At 42.5% G+C, this 24,313-nt stretch overlaps 1 long non-coding RNA gene across 1 annotated transcript; it reads right to left on the reverse strand.

Annotated features, from left to right (window-relative positions):
* Positions 1-1,950: 1,950 nt before the first annotated feature.
* Positions 1,951-3,633, reverse strand: LOC141117750 (uncharacterized). Its single transcript, XR_012237206.1, has 3 exons — positions 3,581-3,633; positions 3,430-3,507; positions 1,951-2,084 (listed from the first exon to the last, which is right to left on the reverse strand). It is a non-coding gene; the product is annotated as an uncharacterized lncRNA (long non-coding RNA).
* Positions 3,634-24,313: the final 20,680 nt, after the last annotated feature.

Genomic DNA, 24,313 nt, shown 5'->3' on the forward strand with positions numbered 1-24,313 from the left:
ATGACAACCTGACACTTGGGGGTCCCAGAACAATGACACCCTGACAATTAGGGGTCCCTGAACAACGACACCCTAACACTTGGGGGCCACAGAACAATGTAACCCTGACGATTGGGGGGCACAGAACAATGACACCCTGACACTTAGGGGTTCCAGAACAATGATACCCTGACACTTGGGGGTCCCAAAACAATGACACCCTGACACTTGGGGGCAGAACAATGACACCCTGACACTTGGGGGCCCAAGAACAATTACACCCTGACACTTGGAGGTCCCAGAACAATGACACTATAACACTTGGGGGCCCCAGAACAATGACACCCTTACACTTTGGGGCCCCAGATCAATGGCAACCTTATGCTTGGGGGCCCCAGAACAATGACACCCTGACACTTGGGGGCCCAAGAACAATGACACTCTGACACTTGGGGGACCCAGAACAATGACACTATAACACTTGGGGGCCCCAGAACAATGACACCCTGACACTTGGGGGCCCCAGAACAATGACACCCTGACACTTGGGGCCCCAGAACAATGACAACCTGACACTTGGGGGTCCCAGAACAATAACACCCTGACAATTGGGGGTCCCTGAACAACGACACCCTAACACTTGGGGGCCACAGAACAATGTAACCCTGACGATTGGGGGGCACAGAACAATGACACCCTGACACTTGGGGGCCCCAGAACAATGACACCCTGACACTTGGGGCCCCAGAACAATGACAACCTGACACTTGGGGGTCCCAGAACAATGACACCCTGACAATTAGGGGTCCCTGAACAACGACACCCTAACACTTGGGGGCCACAGAACAATGTAACCCTGACGATTGGGGGGCACAGAACAATGACACCCTGACACTTGGGGGTTCCAGAACAATGACACCATGACACTTGGGGCCCCAGAACAATGATACCCTGACACTTGGGAGCCCCAGAAAATGATACCCTGACACTTGGGGGTCCCAAAACAATGACACCCTGACACTTGGGGGTCCCAGAACAATGACACGCTGACACTTGGGGGCCCCAGAACAATGACACCCTGACATTTGGGGGCAGAACAATGACACTCTGACACTTGGGGGCCCAAGAACAATTACACCCTGACACTTGGGGGCCCCAGAACAATGACACCCTTACACTTTGGGGCCCCAGATCAATGGCAACCTTATGCTTGGGGGCCCCAGAACAATGACACCCTGACACTTGGGGGCCCAAGAACAATGACACCCTGACATTTGGGGATCCCAGAACAATGACACCCTGACACTTGGGGGCCCCAGAACAATGACACCCTGACACTTGGGGGTGAAGAACAATGACAACCTGACACTTGGGGGTCCCAGAACAATGACACCCTAACACTTGGGGGCCACAGAACAATGTAACCCCGACGATTGGGGGGCACAGAACAATGACACCCTGACACTTGGGGCCCCAGAACAATGACACCCTGACACTTGGGGGTCGCTGAACAATGACACCCTGACACTTGGGGTCCCCATAACAATGACACCTTGACACTTGGGGGGCACAGAACAATGACACCCTGACACTTTGGGGCCCCAGAGCAATGACACCCTGACATTTTGGGGCCCCAAAACAATGACACCCTGACATTTTGCGGCACAGAACAATGACACCCTGACACTTTGGGGCCCCAGAGCAATGACACCCTGACATTTGGGGGTCACTGAACAATGACACCCTGACACTTGGGGGCCCCAAAACAATGACACCCTGACACTTAGGGTCCCAGAACAATGACACCCTGACACTTGGGGGGCACAGAACAATGACACCCTGACACTTTGGAGCCCAAGAACAATGACACCCTGACATTTTGGGGCCCCAGAACAATGACACCCTGACACTTGGGGGTCCCAGAACAATGACACTTGGGGTCCATATTATAATGATGGAAATGATTTTCTTACTTGGAGGGTCTTTGCAGTATTCCGATATTCCTCCAGCTCTTTTTCATACAAAGTGTTCAGAATTTCTCCCTTGTTTGCGCTGTTATTAATTTCTTCCAGCAAACTCAGTATTCTCTCCTCCGGCAACAGGGCCTGTACAAACATATGAGGAGGTTCCATCATCTGATCTCCAACCTCCCCATCCACTAATATTATTATTATACATTTATATAGCACTGACATATACCGCAGTGCTGCACAGAGATCACTGAGCCAATCACATCAGTCTCTGCACCAGAGGAGCTTACACTCTAATGTCCCCTCCCCCACAGTCACAGTTTTCTATGCCTCCTATTAATAACAATTGTATTATTGTCCTCCACAATGAGGAGTGGTAGATACTCCCCCTGGCAACGAGGAAAGGTAGGTACTCCCCCCTGTATAATGAGGAAAGTTAGGTACTCGTCCATGTAATGAGGAAAGGTAGGTACTGATCCATGTAGTGAGGAAAGGTAGGTACTCCCCCTGGTAGTGAGGAAAACTAGGTACTCCCCTTGTATAATAAAGAAAGTTAGGTACTCCCCCTGGTAATGAGGAAAGGTAGGTACTCCCCCTGTAAAATGAGGAAAGGTAGGTACTCCCCCTGGTAATGAGGAAAGGTAGGTACTCCCTCTGTATAATGAGGAGAGGTAGGTACTCCCCTTGTATAATGAGGAGAGGTAGGTTCTCCCCTTGTATAATGAGGAGAGGTAGGTACTCCCCCTGGTAATGAGGAGAGGTAGGTATTCCCCCTGTATATTAAGGAAAGGTAGGTACTCGTCCATGTAATGAGGAAAAGTAGGTACTCCCCCTGGTAATGAGGAAAGGTAGGTACTCTCCCTGGTAGTGAGGAAAGGTAGGTACTCCCCTGTATAATGAGGAAAGGTAGGTACTCCTCCTGTATAATGAGGAAAGGTAGGTACTCCCCTGGTAGTGAGGAAAGGTAGGTACTCCTCCTGTATAATGATTAAAGGTAGGTAATCCCCCTGTATAATGAGGAAAGGTAGGTACTCCCCCTGCGTAGTGAGGAAAATTAGGTACTCCCCTTGTATAATGAGGAAAGGTAGGTACTCCTCCTGGTAATGAGGAAATGTAGGTACTCCCCCTGTATAATGAGGAAAGGTAGGTACTCTCTCTTTATAATGAGGATAAGTAGGTACTCCCCCTGTATAATGAGGAGAGGTAGGTACTCCCCCTGTATAATGAGGAGAGGTAGGTACTCCCCTTGTATAATGAGGAGAGGTAAGTACTCCCCCTGGTAATGAGGAGAGGTAGGTACTCCCCCTGTATAACGAGCAAAGGTAGGTATTCCCCCTGTATAATGAGAAAAGGTAAGTACCCCCTGTATAATGAGGAGAGGTAGGTACTCTCCCTGGTAATGAGGAAAGGTAGGTACTCCCCTTGTATAATGAGGAAAGGTAGGTATTCCCCTTGGTAATGAGATAAGGTAGGTACTCACCTTGGTGCTGTAGGCAGAGAAGAGACTCAGAAAGATCAGAAGACAGAACATTTTGTTGGTGGGTTTGAGGATTGCAGTCTGGGGAGAAGAGAACACAATGATGATGGGTGAGGACGGGTAATATAAACTCTCTATAGGTAATATAACTTACCATGGTGATCGATGTGATGGCACACACTATGCTGGGTACAGGTGTGAGGAGCCTTTTATATGAACTGAAATCTGGTCAGACCCTCCTCTCCCCTCCTCTCTCCTCCTCTCCCCACCCCCTTTATGTGTATTATATTCCTTGTGTGGACACACCCAGCTCTGTACTGATACCTCTATACAGGTGATCCACACTCCAATGTCTTGTCCTGCGACTTGGGACTTCAAAGTCACATGACAAGTCGTTCCCCATGATTTCCAATGACAACCATTCATATTAGTACGACTTCAAGTTGTGCCGACTTCAAAGTAATCCCTGCACTACTTTGATCCACCTTTGATGCGAGTTATACAGGCATTCCCTAAAATTGTGGCCACAAAATTGTGTGACTTTGGAGTCGCGGTATTGTGAAAGGGGCCTAACTAGCTTGCAAACATTCTTCTCACCACTGAGTCCAGCTCTATCTCCTCAGAAAGGAACCTTTTATAGTGTGGGGTGAGACAAGGAGCACTGAGCCATGATTGGACAAAGTCATAACTCTGCCCAATCAGAGATCTCACAGTGCTCTTTGGCCTGACTGGGCAAAGCCTTGCACCTCATCGCTGGTAAAACCGCTGGTCAGGTGCATTTCTTCAGCCAAGAAGAGCTGTAAAAAATGCACTGTGCGGCACGCAAGTGCATTGTGGGGCACTCGGCGGGAGAACATGCAAACACCCGAAAGGGCGATGTTTGGGGCTGAACTGATGCTTGACCCAAACAGCTCATCTAAACACCATGGTCTACAGAACAAGCAGGAGAATAAGAGAGCTTGGTTAGGGTCGATTGACTCCCAGTTGGCTTGTGTTCCAGTGTTGGTGTCTTTTCTTTCGCCGGCAGCCACATCTGGGTTTTACCTGGAGTGTGGTGGCTGCATCATATGACACATCACGGGTAGAGTTTTCACCTCATCACTTTAACCTCCCTGGCGGTTTTCCAGAGTGTGGCTCGGGGTTAAAATTCAGGACCATTAGCGGTAACCCTGAGCCACACTTGGGATTACATCGTAGGATCCTGGTGTGGCTTTACTTACCTTGTCCCCGGGATCCTGCGATGTCCCCCGCTGTGTCTGCTGGCTCCGTCCTCCTCCAAAGCCTCTCCATGCCAGGCTCCATTCCCTGCGAGTGGCGCGACGCACGGGGGCGGAGCCTGGCAGCAAATTCAAAAAATTGTAAAAACATAACACATACAGTACTGTAATCTTACAGATTACAGTACTGTATGAAATTATTTCACATCCCTTTTGTCCCCAGTGCTTTGGCCCATGCCCTGCATGCAGTTTTATGTTATATATACTGTTCTTTCTGCCTGGAAACTGGAGATTGTCCATAGCAACCAAAAAGTGTCCCTTTACATCAAAAGTGGCTTTAGACCAGCTAGAAAACAGCGATAGTAAATTAGAAAACTTGCAGAATTGAGCGATAGTGAATCGTGGGGAAATGTTTTTTTTTTTTTATTATTATTTATTTTTATTTATTATATTATAATTTATGTTTTTTTGTGTTTCAAACTTTATCATACCCGGGATATCTACTAGACTCTTGTTTGGACAGATTTAAGTGTGTTATTGTTAAGAATTACAGACCTACAATATAAAACGCCAAATTTCCATGCAATATAATTGTACCGCTTTCAGCACCTAAAATCCAAAATAATCATTCCGTCAGGGAGGTTAAACCCGAACACCTTTGAATTACACAGGTTCTGAGGCTAATTAAATGCAGATAAGGCACCAAGCGAGTTTAATTACCTCCTAAGGCTCTGTTTCCACTACTGCGACTTGTTTTATGACTAGACACGTGACAAGTCGCATGACAAGTCAAAATCCATGTATTTCAATGGTCCTCATTCTAATTAGTGCGACTCAAGTCACAGTGTCTCCAAAAAAGGTTCTTGCACTACTTGGTTCCGTCTTCGGTGCGACTTGTTCTCTATAGAAAAATATTAAGTCGCAATGCAGTCGCATGTACATGTCTGACACCACGACTTTGTTGCGACTTCCACGGAAGTCTACGGAAGCACATGATCTCTGCTCCTCCCAAATACATCACTTCCTATACTGATGTACATGAGTGTGGAAGACAGGAAGGGGAAATAACTAAGCAGGATAAGGAATTACATCACTCTGGCTAAATCGCAGAACATCAAAGTCGTTTTTAAAGTCGCATAAAATCGCAACATAAATGGTATTGTAAAGTCGCAGTGTAAATTGCGTGACTTTGGGGACGCAATAGTGGAAACTTAGCCTTAATCAGCCACAGAACCTGTGTAATTAATATGTGTTCGGGTTTAAAGTGATGAGTTGGCAACCATAATCACGGGACTGCATCCTCTATTTGAAATCAAGTGGGACGTTGTGTCAGTGCTTGAGCATGGAGTCCATGTTCCTCTAGAACTTTTGTGCCTGCAGCTCCCCTAAAAGGTACTGAAGCGTTCCTCTACAACTGTAAGACCTTTAAACCTCCGTAGCCCCCTGCAACTTCCACTAATCTACACAGCAGTCCCTTTTGCGCCTTGGCATCCCCATCTGCCATCCATTCTCTGCAGCACCACCTCTGTACCCGCATTCTCCACTACATCCACAGTCTGAACCTGGGCTACACCCAATACCAGGGCAAGGCCTTCTAGAACCCAAGAAAAATTAAGCCAAAATGTGCATTGTTGAGGCAGGCGAAGCTTTATATTTGCACCTAGAGTGTCCGGGACGGCACAGGGAACATAATTGGCCACCACTGTCCACCAGGCCTAGTCTTGACACTTTGAGGTCCATGGAAAACAGAATAGAAAAGGGAAAAAGATGTGACACGGTTCCACCAGTGTTGTTTAGGAGCTTTGGGAAGCCAGGTTTTCATTAAGGTTATTGGAACCAATTTTGGTTTTATCTGTAAACTAGTTATAACTCATAAAAATTGCAAATTGTATTCTTTTGTAAAGTCACTAGAATGAGGTCTGTGGTACAGATTCTGGTTCTGTCTATTTTTGTTATGTGACAGATCACTGTGCTGGTTCTGTTCCCCCAATGCCTATTATGACTAAATCTCAATCATGTAACTATGATAGACCACCCCCATCCCGTCCTGCAGATATACAAGTCTTCTCCATCTCACTGATAGGGACTACAAGGATTACACCGGGACTACACCGTATGACATCAGCCTAATGAGGATGTTTTTTACTCGGGATGTATGATTTTGGCAAACAGGCTCAATAAATCTTTATATGAGGATCTTGCTGTACCCAAAGGTCTACCGCCTGCTCCTGTTCTCCATTCCACAAGATAAATAAAACCAGTACTTACTGGGAATTATTGAATTGTTCTGCCTGCTCTTCCAATAATGAATGCCGGAGATCCGGGACCTCAGGCGAGTTCTGAACAATCATGATCTTTACCTGAACAAACTAATAGTCACAGTACAGGCCGGCCTCACAGTACATCTCATCCTCATTGAACTGTTTATCTGCGTTTGTCAACATCAACATCAATGTCACGCCACATGCCGATGTTTGTCTTTAACCTGTAATGTGGCCTGTACATAACAGAATGCATCTAAACACCCAAGAGAATAAGGGCATTACGTTAACAAAAGGTTATAAGCCCTGTCACTTGGGGGTCCCAGAACCATGACACCTGGACACTTGGGGGTCACATAGCAATGGCACCCGGGGTCCCAGAACAATGGCACCCAGGGGTCCCAGAACAATGACACCCAGGGGTCCCAGAACAAAAAAAAAGACAAAAAGACTTTTCAGAGGGTTCCCCGATCACCAGTTTGGCTGTTGATTGTATGTGACTGGTTTTAGAAGATAACTACATGCAGTATCTGGAGTAGAGTTAAAAGATATTACTTTTTATTTATTTATTTATTCCTTCATTCTGGAGTCCTTGTCCTTTAGAGCCGGTTCACACAGGGGTGGCTTCAAAGTCGCCCGACTCTGATACCGCCCCGTACAGCGCAACTTGCAAAACTAGTCTGTATAGAAGTCAATGCAAGCCGCTCTGAAGTTGCCCCAAAGTAGTACAGGAACCTTTGAGTTGAGTTTGACTTGAGTCGCCCCTATTAGAACGGTTCCATTGTAGAGAATGGAGAGCGACTTGTCAGGCGGCTAAGTTACCTGACAGGTGCCCCTGTGTGAACAATGGCTTTCTTCTTGTCACTCTCCCATAAAGGGCAGATTTGTGGAGAGCACAACTAATAGTTGTCCTGTGGACAGATTCTCCCACCTGAGCTGTGGATCTCTACAGCTCCTCCAGAGTTACCATGGACCTCTTGGCTGCTTCTCTGATGAATGCTCTCCTTGCCTGGCCAGTCAGTTTAGGTGGACGGCCATGTCTTCGTGAGATGTTCAAAGCTTGGGATATTCCTTTGTAACCTAACCCTGCTTTATACTTCTCCACAACTATATCCCTGACCTGTCTGGTGTGTTTCTTGGCCTTCATGATGCTGTTTGTTCACTAGGAATGAGCTTCGTGTTTGAATCGAACGCATGTTCCACTCGAACATCGTGTGTTCGGTCGTTCACTGAATTACGAAGAATATGAGCCATTCGCACCAAATTCGAGTGGCGCGTCATGGCCCATAATTCACTGCAGCATCACAGTGCATTGATGGCTGATGATCGGCCAAGCATGCACTCTGACCCGCATGCTTGGCCAATCACAGCGCCGTCTGTACAGAGAGCCGTAATTGGCCAAAGCCAGGTTGGCTTTGGACAATTATGGCTCAGGGGGTTTAGTACACGCCCCACACTATAAAAGGCCACCTGCATGGCGGCCCTGTGTAGTGTGTTCCGGCATTGAGAGAGAGATAGATAGACAGAGAGACAGTGTAATTTGATTTAAGTTAGATAGAGTAGGCAGGTGAGTCAGTTAGCTGCACTTACAATGTATTGTGTATATATATACATCCTAGGTGTTGTGTGTATATATATATATATACACTGTATTCAATTTAGCTAGATCAGATCCTGTTATTCTCTTCTGGTGTTCTTCTGATCCTATTAGTCCTATTAGCTAGAGTATTTACAGTTAGTGTAGTGCATCCTCTGCACAGTGTGCACCTAAAGCTACATGAAGAAAATTAGTGGTGTTCTTCTGATCCTATTAGTACAGTACGGCAGGCAGCTGCAGTATTTACAGATTAGTTTAGTGCGTCCTCTGCACAGTGTGCACCTAAAGCTACCTGAAGAAAATTAGTGGTGTTCTTCTGATCCTATATAATTACCACAGGCAGGCAGCTACAGTATTTACAGTTAGTGTACTGTGTCCTCTGCACAGTGTGCACCTAAAGCTACCTGAAGAAAATTGGTGTTCTTCTGAACCTATATTAATACCAAAGGCAGGCAGCTACAGTATTTACAGTTAGTGTAGTGTGTCCTCTGCACAGTGTGCACCTAAAGCTACCTGAATAAAATTGGTGGTGTTCTTCTGATCCTATTAATACCACAGGCAGGCAGCTACAGTATTTACAGTTAGTGTACTTTGTCCTCTGCACAGTGTGCACCTAAAGCTACCTGAAGAAAATTGGTGGTGTTCTTCTGATCCTATATTAATACCATAGGCAGGCAGCTACAGTATTTACAGTTAGTGTAGTGTGTCCTCTGCACAGTGTGCACCTAAAGCCACCTGAAGAAAATTGGTGGTGTTCTTCTGATCCTATATTAATACCACAGGCAGGCAGCTACAGTATTTACAGTTAGTGTACTGCGTCCTCTGCACAGTGTGCACCTAAAGCTACCTGAAGAAAATTGCTGTTGTTCTGCTCCTATTAATACCACAGGCAGGCAGCTACAGTATTTACAGTTAGTGTACTGTGTCCTCGAACAGTGTACACCTAAAGCTACCTGAAGAAAATTGGTGGTGTTCTTCTGAACCTATATTAATACCACAGGCAGGCAGCTACAGTATTTACAGTTAGTGTACTGCATCCTCTGCACAGTGTGCACCTAAAGCTACCTGAAGACAATTGCTGGTGTTCTCATACTAATAATACTACAGGCAGGCAGTTGATTCTGCTAGCTGCAGTATCAGTATATATATATATACATCCCAGCTTTGTGCAGCTACATCTCACTGCAGGTCATTAGTATGTCTAGAAGGCCAACAAGGAGAGGCAGACAGTCACAAGTCAATAAAAGAGGGCAAGCAGACTCTGTGTCTAGAGGCAACAGTGCTGGTCATGGAGGCGGTGCATCCTCATCAGCACGTGGCCGTGGGACACGCTTGTCCTTTTTTTTTGGCAGCTGGCCGTGTTGAACCGCAACATACCATAGACTTGGTAGAGTGGATGACCAAGCCGTCCTCATCCTCCTCATCCTCTGTCACCCAGGCTCAGGGTACCTTGTCTGGCAAAGCAGCTCCCAACGTGGCCTCTTCCCTCGACTCAATGGCATCAGTCACTCCTTCCCTAGCCCCCCATTAGGTGTGTCACAGCCAAGTACTTGGGGGCAATCTGCTTTAGGTACATCGATGTCATATTGTACCAGGCAAATTTCCCTGCCCCAGCTGCTGCACCGCCGAAAGAAGTTTGCTCTCAGCCATCCACATGCCCAGCGGTTGAATGCTAGCTTGACTAAATTGCTAGCACTTCAACTGCTGCCTTTTCAGTTGGTAGACTCTGCCCCCTCCCGTGACTTTGTGGAATGTGCGGTTCCTCAGTGGCAGGTTCCCAAACACCACTTTTTCTCATGGAAGGCGATTCCGGCTCTCTACCGGCATGTGAAAGGCAATGTCTTGGCCTTGCTGACAGGGCGGTCAACGGTAAGGTGCATATTACTGCTGACTTATGGTCCATGTTACTTATCTTTCACTGCGCACTGGGTGACTCTTCTGGCAGCTGGGAAGGATGCAGAACAAGGTGCAGTAGTGTTGGAGGTTGTTCCGCCACCACGCCTCCAAAATACTACTAGTGGTGATTCTGCCACACTTCTCTCCTCCACCCTCTCCTCTTCTTCTTCCTCCATGGCCTCTTCCTGTGCTGATTTGTCTTCGGAACCAGCGGTGCTCCATAGGCGTTCAAGGGGCTACGCAAGCACGCAGGCCAAAAGATGCCATGCGGTGCTTGAGCTGGTGTGCTTGGGAGACAGGAGTCACACTGGGGCAGATATTCTGTCAGCTCTGCAGGGGCAGGTTCAGAGGTGGTCAACACCATGCCAACTTAAGGCAGGAATGGTGGTTTGCAACAATGGCACCAACCTCTTCTCCCCCCTCCAACGGGGACAACTGACCCATGTGCCCTGTATGTCTTGATTCTCTCCCATTTGACCAATTTCTTCCTCTCATTTTTTTATATACATCGGGACTTCCAACTCCCTTCCCTCTACTAATATTTTATATATCTGTGAAATGCCACCCTTTACTGTGTTTGTGTCACATAACCTCTCTAATGGTGTCAAATCCTCCCCCTCTCAGTGGGTGTGGCAACTTCATTATAAAAATGTTTAAGCTAGAAATATCGCCATTCATTCATAACTAACCAATCTTTTTTCATTTTTATATCATGCAGTGAACAAATTTTCCCTTTGTGTGTTATGTGTCAAAGTTGCAAGTTCTCTTTTTTAATCCAATTTCCTCCAATCGAACTCTTCCCTGGTGTGAAATAATTATTCTCTTTTAGTGACATTAGTGGTGAATTATATTCCCATTTATTTTGTTTGTGCAACTCATCCCATATCCTCATAACATTTTTAGTTAACCTTAGTGTATTAGCCCCAAGTGCCCTGTATTATGGAGGTGTCCATATATTTTTCCCTAGATTTGTATCCGCCATAGTATTTTTTATTTTAACCCATCTTTTCTCACTCCTTCCTTTAGTCCATTCTACCAGACGAGTCAAGACCACAGCTTCATAATACTTTTTAAAATCTGGTACACTTAATCCCCTTTGTCTTTCCCTCTCTGTAGAATTGACAGGGAGATCCTTGTTTTTTTACTCTGCCAGATCAGTATTGACACTAAACTTTTGAGCACCCTAAAATATCCTGGAGGTACATAGAGAGGTAACATCTGGAATTTATATAATATTTTGGGTAAAATTATCATTTTTAATGCATTGATCCGGCCAATCCAGGGCAGGGGTCGTAATGCTATTCTCTTTACCTCTACTTTTACTTCATCTAATAAGGATATATTTGGTGGACATCTTTTAGAAACCTGCACATCAGTCACGGTGTCTTTTCTATGTGATGAACTTTATTCACTAATTTCTACTTATTGTTTTTGTATTTATTGTGATACAGGGTGATTACATATATGAATCATTGCAGTATTTGATTATATTATTTATGCTTTTGATATCACTCATTACTCATTGGTCAAGCACTGGGCCACTGATTACCAATACTAGCACCGCTTATATTAATTTTCTGACATCTGTGAATTAATAGAGTTTACATTATTCATACATTTAAAGGGGCAGCTTTGGAAATTTTAACACTTTTTGCACAATTTTTGAAGCACTGATTTTCCTAAGCGCAGTGGTTGGTACTCGGGGCGGGCGCCACAGATTACTTGAATACCATCAGTCACATGAAGCCATCCGGCCCTGGACTTTTCCCTTTAGATTACTCTTTTAGAACCTTATTTATCTCTACTGTAGTAATTGGCCTCTCCAATGTTAGTGCAACTTCCTCTGATATTCTGGGGAGATTAGCATTTTGAACATAGCTTTTAATTTTTTCTTTTTTCTGGGCCTCCTGTTGTCCTTGTTCCCCCCTGTCTAACAGAATATATATGCTCATAAAAATCTTGGAACACACCTGCAATATCTTTTGAATTATGGACTTTTTCCCCTTTTTTATTTTGTATTTTCTCTACAAAATGTATTGATCTTTTTCCTCAATATCCTGGCTAAGGTTTTACTATTCTTATTCCCCCACAGATATCTATCTTTTGCTACTCTGCTGAAGGATCCCCTCATTTCCAGATCAAAAAGGTCCTTTAGCTCATCTTTTTTAAGTACTAGTTCATGTTGCAAAACCCTGTTATGTCTTTTATTAGTGGGAATGCTTTAGCAGTCCCACTATTGTTATTCGATTTTATTTATTATTTTTAATTTTATTCCGTACGTTTTTCGGTAATGCGTAACTTCTGCATACTTTCAGCTATTAAAACCATTCAACTATCAAAATGTTCGTCTCTTTTAGCTGAGGTGTGCTCTTTTTCAACTTTTTTTCTACCATTTATACTTTTTAAAATATTAAGCTTTTTATCACTTTTTTTTAACATTGAAGTCAATGGGAGCATGCTTGAAATCCTTAAATTTTTCTTCCGCTCCCAAAAGTTTCAGCTCCTTCATACTTTCACCTAGAGACACCAAACAAACTTTAAAATGTTCACAAAATATTCAGCTATCTGGCTATATCTTTTCAGTTTGATATCTTTTACAGTTTTTGAGAAAAAGCTTTTTGTTTAGAGGTCATTTCAGGAAATTTTAGCCATTAATCAGAGTGTACTGTGTGTGTTTTGTTGCCATGGTTACCAAAGCTTCTGTTATACACAGAGGGGGGGGAGGTGGCTGGAGCATCTCAGCTCTGATTACAGAGCCCGGGGGGAGGGGACAGACACACCATGTACTGATTTATAATAGAGGAATATGATGGGGCAGTTTTGATGGTGGCAATTATGATGGGGCAATTCTGATGGGGCAGTTTTGATGGCGGTCATTTTAGCAATTTAGCTATTCAGCAATTATTTTTGAAAAAAAAAATATATTTTTGAAAAAAAAAAAAATATTTTTGAAAAAAAAAAAATTATTTTTTAAAAAAAAATTTTTTTGAAAAAAAAAATTATTTTTGAAAAAAAAAAATTATTTTTGAAAAAAAAAATTATTTTTGAAAAAAAAAATATTTTTGAAAAAAAAATATATTTAAAAAAAAAAAAAAAAATCATTTTTGAAAAAAAAAATTTTTGAAAAAAAAAAAATCATTTTTGAAAAAAAAAATATTTTTGAAAAAAAAAATATTTTTGAAAAAAAAAAAAATTATTTTTGAAAAAAAAAAAATATTTTTGAAAAAAAAAATTATTTTTGAAAAAAAAAATATTTTTGAAAAAAAAATATATTTAAAAAAAAAAAAAAAAATCATTTTTGAAAAAAAAAATTTTTGAAAAAAAAAAAATCATTTTTGAAAAAAAAAATATTTTTGAAAAAAAATTATTTTTGAAAAAAAAAATATTTTTGAAAAAAAAATATATTTAAAAAAAAAATCATTTTTGAAAAAAAAATTTTAGAAAAAAAAAATTTTTGAAAAAAAAAAATTTTTTTGAAAAAAAAAATATTTTTGAAAAAAAAAATAATTTTTTTTCAAAAATATATTTTTCAAAAATAATTTTTTTTGAAAAAAAAAAATATTTTTTGATGGGGCAATTCTGATGGGGCCGTTTTGATGGTGGCAATATGATGGGACAGTTTTGATGGCAATATGATGAGGGCAATTTTGCTGGGGGCCGTTTTAGCAATTCAGCATTCCCACGCATTTTCTCCAGGAAATGCATTTTCTAGTTATAGTTCTTCCTTTTTTTGACCCTGTTCTAATATAAATATTTCCTCAATAAGTTCCTCCCTTTTCTTACTCCTCTCCTTCTTTTTCCTTGCTCCCATTGATATCAATATCCCTCTAATATAGGCTTTATGGGTCTCCCACAAGGAATTCTCTGCGATCTCCTCTGTCTCATTGATGGTGAAAAATTGTTCTAATTCCCTTTTCAAGATCTCTTCCCCTTGTTTATCTATGAGGCTCTTATTAACCATGTATATTGTTGCCTCTGTACCTCCGGAATTCTAATTGTCATGGAAACGGGAGCATGATCTGATAATGAAGTTATCTCTATATTTGTAGACACCACTAGGTCCAGCATCCTATGTTTGGTTAACCAGTAATCTATCCTCGTGTACGTCCCATGCACAGGGGAGAAAAACGTGAAGTCTAATGTTTTTGCATGTTGTATCTTGCACACCTCCACCATCTGATATTGATGTAGGTGGGTTTTTTATTGCTTTTAATTGAGTGTTTCTTATACCCTGTGCATGGGACGTACTATCTAGACCCGGATCCATACAGAAATTCAAGTCACCTCCAATTATTACCCTTCCTTTTTAGAACTCCCCCAGTTTTCTCAGAGTTTCCCCCAAGAACTTTGTAGGGCTGTTATTTGGGCAATATGTGTTTACCAAAGTACACTCCATTCCCCATAATTTCCCTTTAAGAAAGAGGAACCTTCCCTCCTGGTCACATAGTCTATCCACCAAGGAAAACCAGACTCCTCTATCTATCCAGATTGCTACCCCCTGTGATTTATTTGACATTGAGTCGTCATAGTACCACACTGGGTACCGTGGGGAGTACAGTTTCACTTTAGTTTCATGCGACAGGTGGGTCTCCTGAAGAAAGACCACACCTGCCCCATAGTGCTCAATTTCTTTCAAAATTCTATGCCTCTTAGCAGGTGTGTTTAACCCCCTAACATTATATGTCAAAAAATGTACAGTTGTCATATGGAATTATAGGGGGCCCCTACTTTCCTGAGAGAGAAAATCCTGTCCCATAATTGGGGTCAAACTTTACTTGGTCTAGGCAGTAACTTCCCCCTCCTTCCCAAATCTCCACCAACCCCCCCTCCCACCCCCCACCTCCAGCACACTCCCCCCTCCCACCTCCCCCTCCCCTCGGCCACAGTTTGGCTTTAATGCCACAGTCCAGAACCCCATCTGATCCCATACTGTGGCTTTACCTTCTAGGGTGTGACTCCAACCACGGCCTCCCATGTCCGAACCCCTCCCTCCCCCCTCCAGGGGGGGAAGGAGGGGAAGGAGTGGGCTCACAGGAAATGCATAAGACCCCCCTCGAACCTCAAGCCCCCCCTTCTCCCTTAACTTTATTTACCTTTATAAAACCCTTTTCCCTCCCTCCCCCCACAACCCCTGGATTTCATTTAGTTCCTTATTTTATCTTTGGATTTATTTCACATATCTCCATTACGTTCTCTGCCACGATCCTTCTTCCCCTGTCGTTCTTCCCCTTTCTTGCCCTCTAGTAAAGTCTGGCGCTGGAATGTCTAATTTTTTACAAAATTCCCGAATCTCTTCCAAAAACTTTAATCTTAAAGTCCTTCCTTCCTTCTGGACTATTAGCGATGCAGGGAACACCCAGCTGTATTTGATATTGGTCCCTCTCAATTGTTCCAATAAAGGTTTTAGTTGACATTCCTCTTAGCTTACTCCATATTTTAGCTTTATCTTCATACTGATGGAATTTGACAATTACATTTCGAGGCACATCCTCCTTCAGACCTGGGGGTTTTCTCACCCTATGAACTCGATCGATCTTTAATTAGTGGGAATGCTTTAGCAGTCCCACTATTGTTATTCAATTTTATTTATTATTTGTAATTTTATTCCGTACGTTTTTCGGTAATGCGTAACTTCTGCATACTTTCAGCTATTAAAACCATTCAACTATTAAAATGTTCGTCTCTTTTAGCTGAGGTGTGCTCTTTTTCAACTTTTTTTCTACCATTTATACTTTTTAAAATATTAAGCTTTTTATCACTTTTTTTTAACATTGAAGTCAATGGGAGCATGCTTGAAATCCTTAAATTTTTCTTCCGCTCCCAAAAGTTTCAGCTCCTTCATACTTTCACCTAGAGACACCAAACAAACTTTAAAATGTTCACAAAATATTCAGCTATCTGGCTATATCTTTTCAGTTTGATATCTTTTACAGTTTTTGAGAAAAAGCTTTTTGTTTAGAGGTCATTTCAGGAAATTTTAGCCATTAATCAGAGTGTACTGTGTGTGTTTTGTTGCCATGGTTACCAAAGCTTCTGTTATACACAGGGGGGGAGGTGGCTGGAGCATCTCAGCTGATTACAGAGCCCGGGGGAAGGGACAGACACACCATGTACTGATTTATAATAGAGGAATATGATGGGGCAGTTTTGATGGGGACTATTTTAATGGAGCAGTTTTAAAGGTGGCAATATGATGGGGCAGTTTTGATGGTGGCAATATGATGGGGCAGTTTTAATGGGGACAATTTTGATGGGGCAATTCTGATGGGGCAGTTTTGATGGTGGCAATATGATGGGGCAGTTTTGATGGGGCAATTCTGATGGGGCAGTTTTGATGGTGGCAATATGATGGGGCAGTTTTGATGGGGACAATTTTTATGGAGCAGTTTTAAAGGTGGCAATATGATGGGGCAGTTTTGATGGGGCAATTCTGATGGGGCAGTTTTGATGGTGGCAATATGATGGGGCAGTTTTGATGGGGACAATTTTTATGGAGCAGTTTTAAAGGTGGCAATATGATGGGGCAGTTTTAATGGGGACAATTTTGATGGGGCAATTTTGATGGCAGTATGATGGGGCAAAAAAATATATATATTTTTGAAAAAAAAAAATTATTTTTGAAAAAAAAAATTATTTTTGAAAAAAAAAAAAATTATTTTTGAAAAAAAAAAAATATTTTTGAAAAAAAAAATTATTTTTGAAAAACAAAAATCATTTTTGAAAAAAAATAAATATTTTTGAAAAAAAATAAATATTTTTGAAAAAAAAAATTATTTTTGAAAAAAAAAATTATTTTTGAAAAAAAAAATTTTTGAAAAAAAAAAAAAAAATATTTTTGAAAAAAAAAAATATTTTTGAAAAAAAATAAAATTATTTTTGAAAAAAAAAATATTTTTGAAAAAAAATAAAATTATTTTTGAAAAAAAAAAATGATTTTTGAAAAAAAAAAATTATTTTTGAAAAAAAAAATATATATTTTTGAAAAAAAAATGGAGCAATTCTGATGCGGCAGTTTTGATGGTGGCAATATGATGGGGCAGTTTTAATGGGGACAATTTTGATGGGGCAATTCTGATGGGGCAGTTTTGATGGCGGCCGTTTTAGCAATTTAGCTATTCAGCATTCCCACGCATTTTCCCCAGGAAATGCATTTTCTAGTTAATCTCCTTCCCGTCTACCTAGGACTGGGTTAAATATTGTTTTCATTATTTTCTCTAACTCTTCTCCGTTCTTTTCCGGTATTGCTCTAATCCTTAGATTTTGACATCTGATTTGATTTTCTTGGTCTTCCAACTTATATAGGATGTCCCTATGGTCAGTTTGTAGTTTTCTTGTATTTTTAATTCCGAAATTTCCTGAGCTTGTCTTTCTGATTACTTCTCTACTTCTTCTACTCTCCTCAGCAGACAGCCCATATCTCACTTTTTATTGAATCTTCTAGTTTAGCAAACATTTCCACCATTTCCATTTTAGTTGGCATTTGTACTATATTCCTCTGTTCCTCCATATTGCTTAAATCTAGTTCCCTTTCCATTCCAATATCTCCTTGGTCCCCTTTTTGTTTTGCCGACTCTTTCTTTTTCTCTTTTGCCCTCCTACTGTTTTTTTTCCAATCCTGGGCTTTCAGGGTTCACCTCCTTTGTTCTTAAATATTTCTGAATCATGCTAGAGTTTAAACTCTCTTTTGGGGTCTTGGGTTCAGTCACTTTCTGCGTACGTCCTCTCATATTTCCCTTTTATTACTTCCTTTCTCCCAGGTGATCTCCTCACGGGTGATCTCCTCACCAGGCCATATATAGCTCTATTCGACCCAACATACAGGAGTACATGGCCTTTACCACAAATTATTTGAGGGGACCCCTCTTTGGGCTCTTTGGGCTCAGTCCTTGTTCCCCTCCTCTTCCCCTCTTTACAACCTCCAAAGGGAATCACGACTATTAAGGGGTCATTTTTAATTAATCAGCTTTGATGACTCTAGAACCTATTAGGGAGGGAGTTCTTTATAGGTGAACTCCACCCGTAAGAGTTCCAAGAGAGTATGTCCCCAAGCTACGGGGCAGGGGCCTTAAAACATCAAATGGCCGGAGTGTGATACCCTCACTTTAGTATTATGACCACACAATGGGTGTGACCAGTGAGACAGAACAGAGCATCCAGTCCTCATAGTGGCCTAGCAGCAATATGGAACAGCAAAGAATCAGATTCTTGGATAGTAATCTAACTCAGTTCATAAGCTTGTGGAGACTTATGGCAGCACTTTAGTACAGTTGATCACAGTATGGCTGAACAGAAGTTATGTACAAAATTACTAAGCAGAACCTCCAGTCATTCCAATGATCTAGCAGCAGTATGGCAAAAAAAAAAAAGAAGAAAAAAATCAGGTTTTTGGATAATTATCTGGCACAGTCCATGGTCAGCAGAAACCATATGGCTACTCTTTAGCGTAAAAGGTTGCAAAATAACCAAGCGGAGGATAAGTCCAATATTAAAGGGCAAAAGCATTCAGTCATTATGACCTAGTAGGAATATAATGCAGCGACGCTTCAAAGCCTTAGGAAGCAATATAGCACAGTCAATAAGCATACAGGGGCCCTACGGCCACAGTTAGCACAGCAGATCTCACTCACCCTGGGCACAAGGTTTATGGATATAGCCAGAGAGTCCAGAGACACCAGGCCGCAGTATAGTACGAGCACATGCAATTAAAAGTTCAAAAAAGCCGTTTTACCTGGTGATCTGTATTCATTCCTTTACCTTCCAGAAGCTGCCTTTAGTCCTCTGAGGGGTCCCTTTGCTCTTCTTTCAAGTGCTTCAGGCTTCCTTATATTGCTTCCAAGGCGTCCTTAGCTGCTTAATATTTCATCCCCCGCTCTTGATGCTGACTTGACTGTCTGTTCATCTTTAGCCTGCCCTCAGGCTTGCTAGGGGGTGTCTGGGAGAGTGGAGAAGGGAGGGGGGTGTCGGTTTCCAGCTGGTCTGGACAGGCTCCCAGCATGCTCCTCTGCTCTCCTCACCTGCGCCTTTCCCCCACCAGACCGCACCGGTCCTTCGCTTACGGTCTGTGGGTCTCAGGGGCTTTCATTCACCGGTCCTTGTGGTCTCTCACCCTGCTCAGCTCCGACCAGTTCAGCAGAGCCTCCTCCATGCGCCCTCACAGGCGCCGCTGTCAGGCCCCTCCCTCAGCATGTGCGAGTCACGTCCGCATCACGTCCCCTGTAATTACAATTTTTGATGCAATATTTTGCAAGGAGGGTTCGTTGCTGCACTCAACTAGAGTATCTGTGAGGGGTTGCAGTGTTGTGACACCAGTGCCTAAGGCCCAATTTTTCAGCCCCTTACAGTGTTGTGGCCACAACAACACCTAGGGCCCAAATTTCTGCTGAGTATATAGGGCAGGCCCCTACTTTCAAACATCCAACTTACAAACGACTCCTACTTGCAAACGGAAGGAGACAACAGGAAGTGAGATGAAATCTACCCCTAGGAAGGGAAATTCTCTCCTGTAAGAGTTAATATGGGAAAAACTTTTCTCCTTTACACTGATGCTTTATCACCAATCCTTGTTTCACTAAAAAAAAACAAATTTTCAAAAAACATTTGTCATTGGGACAGAAAGTGAGATGAAATCTTCTGAAGAGGAGCACAGACAGCAAAACAAATGTCACAGGGGTGATAACCCTTCCCTATGTTTTCCAAAAAGCTTAAAAAAGATTTTTTGGCTGGAGTTAAACACGTTAAAAATGTACCCGTTCAAAATTACAAACAGATTCTACTTAACAACAAACCTACAGTCCCTGTCTTGTTTGCACCGCCTGTATACTGCTGTTCAGAGTATATAGGGCCTGGTGGCCCCACACCTTTCCTTATTTTAATTTGGGTGCGGGGTTCCCCTTAATATCCATACAAGACCCAAAGGGCCTGGTAATGGACTGGGGGGTACCCATCCCATTTGTCTCACTGATTTTCATCCATATTGCCAGGACCCAACATTACATTAAACCCGCAAGCAGTTTTAAATGACTTTTTTTCCTATAAAAATGACATTTTGTGCAGGGACTGTTCTAAACACGGGAAACACGCGCCACTTTACAGGCATACTATAGACACCCCCCAGGTACGATATTTAAAGGAATATTTCACTTTTTTTTTCTTTAAGCAACATTAAAATCACTGCTCCCGAAAAAAATGTCTGTTTTTAAAAGGTTTTTTTGCATTGATCCATGTCCCCTGGGGTAGGACCCGGGTCCCCAAACCCTTTTTAGGACAATACCATGCAAATTAGCCTTTAAAATGAGCACTTTTGATTTTGAACGTTCGAGTCCCATAGACGTCAATGGGGTTCTAACGTTCGTGCGAATTTTCGGTCCGTTCGCTGGTTCTGGTGCGAACCGAACCGGGGGGTGTTCGGCTCATCCCTATTGTTCACTAAGGTTCTCTAACAAACCTCAGAGGGCTTCACAGAACAGCTGTATTTATACTGAGATTAAACAACACACAGGAGGACTCTATTTACTAATTAGGTGACTTCTGAAGGCGATTGGTTCCACTAGATTTTAGCTAGGGGTATCAGAGTAAAGGGGGCTGAATAGCACACTTTTCATATATTTATTTGTATCGTTTATCATTTTCCTTCCACTTCACAATTATTACCTCTGATGTATGATGATGATGATGAGGATCAGATTAGGTACACAGAGAGGTGATCCTCATCATACATCAGAGGTAACCCTTTCCTGTCCAGAGTGTACCTACTAGCTAGGTCCACTTTTGCCTTCATTCTTGGTGTCATAGATACCGCAAGGTGTTGGAAACATTCCTCAGAGATTTTGCTCCATAGTGACATGATAACATCATGCAGTTGCTTCAGATTTGTCAGCTGCACATCCATGATGCCAATCTCCCGTTCTACCACATCCCAAAGGTTTTCTATTGGATGAGATGTGGTAAGTGGAAGGAGCCCCATCAGAAGATGGGGACATTGTAGTCATAAAGGGATGGACATGGTCAGCAACAATACTCAGGTAGGCCGTGGTGATTAAACCCCATCCCCCACACCATTACACCCCACCACCAGCCTGAACCGGTGATATCCCATCCCCCACACCATTACACCCCCACCACCAGTCTGAACCGGTGATACCCCATCCCCCACACCATTACACCCCACCACCAGCCTGAACAGATGATACCCCATCCCCAACACCATTACACCCCACCACCAGCCTGAACCGGTGATATCCCATCCCCCACACCATTACACCCCCACCACCAGCCTGAACCAGTGGTATCCCATCCCCCACACCATTACACCTCCACCACCAGCCTGAACTGGTGATACAAGGCAGGATGGATCCATGCATCAAATTCTGACCCCACCATCTGAATGTCAGAGCTGAAATCCAGACTCATCAGACCAGGGAACATTTTCCAACCTTCTAGCCTCAGTTTCCTGTTCTTAGCTGATGGGAGTGACGCCCGGTGTGCTCTTCTGCTGCTGTAGCCCATCAGCTTCAAGGTTGGATGTGTTGTGCATTCAGAGATGGTATTCTGCATACCTTTGTTGGTTATTTGAGTCACTGTTGCCTTTCTATCATCTGGAATCAGTCTGCCCATTCTCCTCTGACCTCAACAAGGCATTTTCCTCCACACAACTGCCACTCACTGGATATTTTCCCTTTTTCCCACCATTCTCTGTAATCTTGATAGATGGTTGTGTGTGAAAATCCCAGAAATACTCAGACCAGCCCATGTGCCACCAACAACCACGCCACATTCAAAGTCACCGAGATCCCCTTTCTTCACCATTCTGATGTTCAGTTTGAGCCTCAGCAAGTTGTCTTCACCACCTCTAGATACCTAAATGTTTTGAGTTGCTGCCATGTGATTGGCTGATTATATATATATATATATATATATATATATATATATATATATACAGTATATAGTACATTCACACCAGTCACTGCCCTCAAGGAGCTTACAGTCTAAGGTCCCTAACTCATATTAATACATACATTGGGGCTAATTAACCTCCCAGCGTGTCTTTGCAGTATGGGAGGAAACCCACACAGGCACAGGGAGAACATGCAAACTCCAGGCAGGTAGTGCCCCCTGGTTGGGATTTGAAGTGATGACCCCGAGTGCTGCCAGGTAGAAGTGCTAACCACTTATCAACATTGGAAAAGACTAAGAAATTGCAAAAAATGGACTTTGTAGGCACACACGTAGGATACAAAAATATTTGGATTTTTTATTGGATAAAGTTAAGAAAGGTAAAATGTAGAAAACATAAAAAGAACAGACATCCTACTAATGATGACATAGAATACATGACCCCGGGGACTCCAATAACACCTCCAAATATTATAATCTAATCCAGTGGGATGAGAAATAAGATCCGGTATAACCAGTAGCGCCATCCAAGAGGAATAAAGTGCATGGAGTAGTTGAGTCGCAGTGTGAGGTCACAGGAGGATTTTCCCCTCTACATGTTTCACACAATTGTGCTTCTTCAGGAGATTACAGATCTGATAAACATGGAAAAAACATCAAATAAGTATATATATATATATATATATATATATATACACAGGGCTTTTTTTTCAGCGGGCACCTCCAGCACTGAATGTATGTAATAGCATGGGGTGTGGGGTGTGCTGGAGGGTCTATTGATATTGGCTGCTGGGGATCTGATTTTGTGTGAGGGTCTATTGTTGCTAATGGGGAATCTATTGTTGCTGGGGGTCTTATATTGCTGGAAGGGCTCTATTGTTGGGGTGGAGTCCATTGTTGCTGGGGGATTCTATTGTAGTGTGTGGATCTATTTCTGGGATTCTATTGTTGCTGGCTGCAGGGGATCTATTTTACTGCTTTTCTTTTTATCATTAACATGTTCCATACAAATGATTTAGCACCACAAAATGATACTTGGTTCTGTATTCTCTAAAAGGGGCAGTACTGGTAGGTGGGTAGGGGGTGGAGGAATCAGGGGACGGTGGTCAGAGGTGGGTAGGGGGCAGAGACAAGGGGTGACTCAGATGGGGGGAGTTCCTGCACCTATTCTCAGAGAAAAAAAGCCATATATATATATATATATATATATATATATATAATCATACTATCCAGTACATAAAACAATATAAACAATGAAATGGTCATTTCAATGGGATCTAACAGGATGGAGCCCAAGTCCGGTGACCACCAGGGGAGGGGGCAAAAAGCAACAATCCTCCCATGGGGACGCAGCCACACATTACACAAACTAATAAACTAATCACTTCAGCCCCTGACCATTTGGCTGGCCAAAGACCAGAGCACTTTTTTGCGATTCGGCACTGCGTCACTTTAACTGACAATCGCACGGTCGTGTGCGGCGTGGCTCCCAAACAAAATTGATGTCCCTCTTTTTTCCCCCACAAATAGAGCTTTCTTTTGGAGGTATTTGATCACGTCTGCGTTTTTTAATTTTTTGGATTATAAAAAAAAAAGAGCGACAATTTTGAAAAAAAAGCAATATTTTTTGCTTTTTTCTATAACAAATATACCCCAAAAAAATATTAAAAAAAACATTTTTTCCCTCAGTTTAGGCCGATAAGTATTCTTCTACATACTTTTAGTAAAAAAAATTGCAATAAGCGTTTATTGTTTGGTTTGCGCAAAAGTTATAGTGTCTACAAAATAGGGGATAGTTTTATGGCATTTTTAGTAATAATTTTTTTTTTGTCGGCGATGAGTGATTTTTATTGTGACTGCGACATTATGGCGGACACATCGGACACTTTTGGTGCTATTTTGGGACCATTCACATTTATACAGAGATCACTGCTACAAAAATTCTATAAAAATGCATTGATTACTGTGTAAATGTGACTGGCAGTGAAGGGGTTAACCAGGAGTGGGCGCTGAAGGGGTTAAGT

Source organism: Aquarana catesbeiana, linkage group LG13, assembly GCF_042186555.1.
Source record: "Aquarana catesbeiana isolate 2022-GZ linkage group LG13, ASM4218655v1, whole genome shotgun sequence".
Lineage (NCBI taxonomy): Eukaryota > Metazoa > Chordata > Amphibia > Anura > Ranidae > Aquarana > Aquarana catesbeiana.